This window comes from Lycium barbarum, chromosome 5 (genome assembly GCF_019175385.1).
Source record: "Lycium barbarum isolate Lr01 chromosome 5, ASM1917538v2, whole genome shotgun sequence".
In the NCBI taxonomy this organism is placed as follows: Eukaryota; Viridiplantae; Streptophyta; class Magnoliopsida; order Solanales; family Solanaceae; genus Lycium; species Lycium barbarum.
Window position 1 is genome coordinate 19,031,522 of NC_083341.1, and position 7,131 is coordinate 19,038,652.

General features: G+C 34.3%; 1 pseudogene; it reads right to left on the bottom strand.

Annotated features, from left to right (window-relative positions):
• Window positions 1-1,134: 1,134 nt before the first annotated feature.
• On the bottom strand, window positions 1,135-6,923 carry LOC132640642 (cuscuta receptor 1-like; annotated as a pseudogene).
• Window positions 6,924-7,131: the final 208 nt, after the last annotated feature.

Consider the following 7,131-nt stretch of genomic DNA (forward strand, 5'->3'; position numbering starts at 1 on the left):
AAAAGAGTTAGGTAATTGTTATTAAAAGTCTGTTACTCATCTATTTCTAATTCTCATCTCCTCTCTTAGGGTTATGTTTAGCAATTTCTATATAGTTAAGTTCTTTGTAATTCATCCATGCAAGTTTATTAATATCACTTAGTTCTGTTGGTTTGGAATATATTGTTCAATATTGGGTTTGTTTCACAAATATTGTTCTTACCAGAGCTTGAGGAATAAGTTGAAGCCTCAATATTACACAGTTTTTTGTCAGACCATGTTATCTAATCAGTCATATTAGTTTTTACAACAACATTTTGTTCTTGATGTGATCGTGCTTCATGCTCGGTACTTAAGTTATTCACCTTATTTCCAAATGATAATGCAACACTATAGTCTATATAGGTAAAACTGAATTATCAAATCTGTTACATGCCTTGAGTAGTATTTCGGTGAGTCCATTGGCACACTAAACTATCCGTTCTGTTGAAAAAAAAGTTGGAAATATCGACTTGGTTTTGGAACTAATATCTATTTCCTTTCTAAGTTCTATGCATTTATAAGTTTTTTTTTTTTCTCACCCGGTATCCAGTATCCGCATTGGAGCCCGACTATATCCGAATTTGCATCGCGTAGGGTCCCATTTGGAGGGAAGCGCTCCCTACCAAAGATTTTTCCATACCCAAGACTCAAACCGTAGACCTCTGGTTAAGGGAGGAACATTCTCATCTGCTGCACCACATCCTTTGGTGGTATGCATCTATAAGTTAGTTATAATAAACCTAGTAAACATTAGCTAATTAACCTGTCATGACAAGTTAAATCATATTACAGTACTGTCAGTTTACAAATTCTTTCCATGACATGTATATAACAAAATTTTATCATACCCATGCCACTGAGATGTCAAATTTATCCAGTTAAAAATTGTCTGGAGGGTACCAAATTAATTCCAAGGAAGAAAAGACCCGGTTGCTTAGCTGATATAAGTTTCACTTATCAAGTTCTTGTTCCCTTATATATGCTTCTGTCTAATTAGGCATCTTTATAATATTAAAATGAATAGTTATTAAACTTCAATGGGATTTATAGTTTTTATGAACAGATGGGTTCAGAACATATTGCTACTTGAATATGGAACTTTTTAAGGTTAACTCCACCACTCGACACGCCACAACTTCTCATTCTCTGAATACACGAGTACCCTAAAATTAGTATAGAAGACACACTCCACAATTTCTTTATTCTTGTAGTTTCTTGGGTACTACATATACAAAATGGAAAAGATGAATACAGTTTTGCTATTGAGCAACAACAATAATCAAGATATTACATTCTACAGAAAGTAAATTTATCAACCGTGAAGGGTCTATTGTATGTAGCCTTATCCAGCATTTTTGTAAGAGGCTAGTTTTGGCGTAACTGGTAAAGTTGTTGCTGCCATGTGACTAGGAGGTCACGGTTTCAAGTCGTGGAAACAACCTCTTGCAGAAATGCAGATAAGACTGTGTATAATAGACCCTTGTGGTCCGGCCCTTCCTTGGATCCCGCGCATAGCGGGACGTTAGTGCACCGGGCTACCCTAGTTAAATCTATCAACCAGAAAATAGTAGCATGAGAATATAAGGTTCTCTACAAAGCAAAACCATCTAGCTTGCCAATAATGATTTACACAAAGAGTTATGATGACCACAAGGAAAGAAATGGGATAAGCCACTGAAAAACTTATGTAGAATATCTTCATATCGGTGAACCCACCTTCTTCATTTGACTGGAAGGGACGTTCCAATTGAGTACCTCTACAATTAATATGCAATGGTGGCCCGCAAAGGAACGGATTGCCCTCATAACTGTTTTCATCAAATGTACTGAACTGGCCTTTAAGCTCTGGGATAGCACCTGACAAATTATTGTGTGCTACACTAAAGACTGCCAACGAATGAAGCTCTAGTAACTCATGAGGAATTCTTCCACTCAAATTGTTGTAGGAGAGATCTATGCATTCAATTTCATGCAAATTGGTGAATGTTTTTGGAATTTCTCCCATTAGATTGTTGTGAGAAAGGTTTAGTGCTTGTAACTCACTTAAGTTTCCAAGCTCAACAGGAATTTCACCATTTAACTGATTTGAAGAAAGATCAATTCCAGACATGAGAAGTAGAGGTTTACCTGCATAATATAGGGAAGAGCTCTTTGTTGTAAATTTTACCGTCATTCTAACCTGATCCGGGAGGATCTCTCCATTCTCCAGGTTGTGGCAAGTGGGATGAGGCCATCAGGCATCGAGGAATTGAACCAGTAAGCTTATTGTGAGATAAGTCCGTCATTCTTAATCTTTGTAGATGGCATAGGTGGTTTGGAATCTCACCTTCAAATTGATTCCTTTTAAGAAGAAGAATGTTCAACGCAGAAAGATTGCCAATCCACTGTGGAATGCTTCCTATAAATTTGTTATCACTGAGATCCAAAGTGAGCAAATCAGAGTTGTCTAGGAATGCATGGGTAAGGTTGCCACCTAGGAGGTTCATTTTGAGCAAAAGGTGTTGTAGTGACTCCAAATGATTAAAACAAGATGGAAACGATCCGGAGAATTGATTCTCTGACAAGTCTAGGAACTGTAGAATCGTAAGGTTGCACAACTCCATGGGAATAGGACCTCGAAGTTGATTCCGAGACATGGAAAGTACTGACAATAATGGCATCTGACCCATCCACAGTGGAATCATACCAGACAAACTATTTTGGCTGATATCGAGCGCTACCAAACTAATGGAAAAAAGAGTTTTTGGGATTTCGCCTATGAATTTGTTGTGACCTAAAAGCAACCGTGCTAACAATGGTGGGATGGCAGGTTCTGTGGGTAGTTCTCCTGAAAATTGGTTGTGTGACAAATCTAATGCTTGTAGATGTTTCATATCCCAAGTGCCGGAAGGTATATGGCCCTCGAGACAATTTCCACCCATTCTCAAAATTTCAAGATTCGGAAAAACTGAACTTATATTTGTGTGAAGTTCCCCACTTAATCGATTCCCTGATACATCGACAGACTTGATATTGGGTTGGGCATGTGAAGGCAGGTTGAAGGATCCAGTGAAATTATTACCACTCAAGATAAATTCTTCAAGCTGTGTGTTATTTTCCAATAGCCATTTTGGTAATCTTCCTCTGAAATGGTTTTCCGAAAGATCAAGGCTTCTCAACTCTTTTTGGTAGTAAAGAAACCTTGGCAACACTTGAAAATTAGTACAACTTGACATGGAAAATTCTTCCAGTTGGAACATTGGAACCCAAGCATGACTTTCAGTGTCTTGAACTCCGATATTTTCATCAGCCTCTATCCGTACAAGGTTTGAATGATTAGAGAAGGCCTCAAAGGAAATCGGGATTTCAAATGTATTCGTAGAAATGATGAGGGATTCAAGAGATGTGAGTTTAGAAAGTGAAGAAAATGCAATATTTCCGGTGAAACTATTGTTATGTATATCGATTAGTCGAAGAGATGTCAAGTTTGCCAGACAAGAGGGAAGACTTCCATGAAAGTGATTGCTATGAAGTGTGAGCTCTTGGAGGTTTTCAAGACCACACCAATCTGCACATGAGCAATTAACCAAAAAGTTATATAACGAACTTAACTACTTTTAAATGTTATAAACTTAAACAAACACATAGGATAAAACATCGCATGTTATTATAAGTTAATACTTTGAGATTGAGCAGTTACATGTTGGGGAGAGAGTGCCATTGAGTCCACAATAGGACATGGACAAAACTTTGAGAGATGTCACAAATCCTATGCTTTGAAGAAAGTTCCCATCAAGTGAAGTGCCATCAAGGAATATCTGCTCCAAATTGCTCAAATTTCCCAGTGCTTAAGCATGCAGACAAAAAACAAACGTAGAAAAATAATAAAGTTGTGGTGGTCCGAAAAAAGAAATCTACAAAAAAAATGAAACGCGAAGCAAACTGATTAAATAAACTGTTCACATTACCTTAAGTTCTTTCATTTGAAAACCGATTAAAAAATGAAAATTGAATCAAACCGATCAAATAAACCGATAGTTGTGTGGGTTTGGTTTTGAAATTTTAAAAATCGATAATATTCGGTTTGGTTTGGTTTTATTAAAAATAAACCGAAGACCAAACCAAACCAACAAAATAATATACACAATTTTATAATTATATGTACACAATATATTACATTTTTATAAATAATTTTAAATACTTTGTTTACTTTTTCATCAAAATTTTCTTTATTTCTATTAGGCTAATGAAATTTACACATTAAACCCTATTTTTAAAAGAAATTCATGAATCCAAACTCATTTATTTAAAGAAATAACTATAAAATTTACCCAAAAAAAGTTGTATTTTATAAACTTTATTCACTTAATTAAAGCTTTATAGATCTTAAGACATTGTCCCCATAATCCATGAAAATTATAGCTCCCACAATAAAAGGGTAATAACAGATTAGTTATAAGTTGGAAAATGATGGAAAAGTCTTCGCTAATTAATCGTAGGAAAAAAAGTAAAAGAGAGAAATACCATTAAAAACCGAAAAACCAAGTCAAACCGAACCAAAGCGATAACAACCAAACCGATGGATATGTCACTACAAGAAAGTATAGAAATAGCAACAAAATTTTTTATATTTGGCAACAATTTAGTTTTATTGTTGGCAAATGATTTTTTTGTTGCCAAAGAATTTAATTTTGTTGTCATAGTATTGATTATTATTGCAAAAAGTACTTTTGGCAACCAAAAAAAAAAAGTTGTTGCGCATTGTTGCAATAACAGCCGTTGGGAAAAGTTCATGCAACAAAATATTTTTTTTTGTTGCCAAAAGTACTTTTTGCAACAATAATCAATCTATGGCAATAAAAAAAAAATTGTTGCCAGATATATTTTTTCTTGTAGTGTGTATTATATTTGGTTTGGTTTGATTTTAATAATTAAAAAAATGACTAAATTGGTTTGGTTTTGGTTTCAACCAAAAACCGACCCATGAACACCCCTTTTGAAAGTCCTATAGCCTTACAAATATTATGATATGTTTAAGTAACAAGTTTCAAAAGTCTTCTTTTCTTTCATAAATTCCGTGTAGAGTCATAAGTTGGAATACATTACCAATTTTTAAGAAGAGTTTAAGTTTTATACATCGTCAATGTAAATCATTTTTTACACTATCAGGTTATCCAAAACATCTACTAGTAAGTCTTATTAAAATTTGGAATTTAAAATCGTGAAATAAGATATAACTTGCTACAACAAATAAAGATACATGATGATATAAAAAATTAAATTAAACCACATAAAAATACCTTACGTACGTACCGTATCTAGAGGATCCAAAAGAGAATAGACCATTCCAGGATATATCCAGGTACTTCAAGCTGGTGAAATCATACAAGTCTGCATATCAATGGAACAAAGAAGTCACCATTAACAAGCTTACGTGTATCTCCTCGGTTCATGATTTTTACTTGTCCACAATAAATTTTGCACTCTTTTTAAAAAATAATAAATAAAATGCATATATTTTCATAATACTCATATAATTAATTGGTGTACTATAATCTCAATGGACGTGGAAAATGAGTTGGAAATTAGCAGTAAATGTTAAGGGTAAAACGGGGGAAAATGTTTTACTTTTTCCTGATATGCTAAAGTAGACAAGTAAAAGGTGAAAATTTATTTTTAGTAGAGTGGATAAGTAAAAGTGAGCGGAAAAAGTAATTCACATGGCATAAAAAAAAATTAAAAAGATTTAGAATGTTTGTGATGAAGAAACTAGAAAAGCTCACTCAATATTGATAGGATGTCGCTTTGAATTGTGAGTGTCTCATGTAAATCAAGGATTTCCAAGTTGTTCAAACCTAAGAGTCTCTCCAAGCCTATAATACAATCAGATTTGAGAAGTCTTATGCTAAATATCAAGCATAATAGTTCAAATTATACATTAAAATATGAACCTATATAGATTGCATTTTAATTTTTAAGTAACGTACTAGGTGTATTAGTCGAACTATCCAAAGGATTGTTGGAGAGATTTAAAAACTTGAGAGATGAAAGCTGACTGAGAGAGGAGAGAACACCACGATTGAACTTATTAAAACTTAAATCGAGAACCTCCAAATTCCTTAACTTGGACAACTTACCAAAACCTGCAAAATAATCTGTAAATGTTAGTTGGAATATAACGAAATATATGTATAATAACAATATACGCAATGTAATCCCACAATTGGGGGTCTGGGGAGGGTAGGATGTGGGGGTCTAGAGAGGGTAGGATGTATGTAGATCTTACCTCTACGATAGAGAGGTTGTTTCTGATAGATGCTCCGCTCAAAAGAAATGTAACCGATGCAGGAAAGGAAAGGAAAAGAGACAACAAACTAGCAAATGTACAAAATAAATGTAGTAACAGACATATATCATACGCATTAGCGAAAAACAAACTACGCGACTACCTAAATCATACGACTAAACGTACGATAATATAACGATACATATGTGTTTTTTCAAAATGAAAATTGTTGGGAGCTAGGAAGAGAGTCATACCTTCATTCATAAACCAACCTTCCAAGTGGTTTAGAGGCAAGTAAAGAGCCATAAGATTTTTAAATGGCAGAAACATCGACACGTTGAAATATAGATGTCTAGGTGACCATGTCCCATTGATAGAAAGCTCAATTACATGCATTGTAGTATTGCTACACTTTACTGCTTCCCATTGGCAGCAATTACTTTTCTTATCATCTACCCAAGATGGAAAAGGGTCAGGATAAGCTTTTAGTATTAAGCTTGATTTGATCTGCAATAGAGCAATTCTCTCTTCTTCAAAGCAGGCTGAACAGTACAATAGTCCATTCACTAAAATAATTACCCAAAACCATAAAAGTATTCTCATCATCATTCTGGTGAATATACTTTTAGAATTTTCCGTGTTGTTCTGTGTGCTGGAATTACTTACTCTCATGCAGCTTTTCTTAAATAAGAGTGGAGTTTGACAAATACGTACACGTATTAAGATATTTTTCTTCTCAATTAATTACACAGTAGGGCCACAACGAAATGACTATTTTACGTGTCCTAATTACGATCGAAGAGATTGGTTTAATTAAGTAGTGACCCGGTCAGAATTTTCATTAA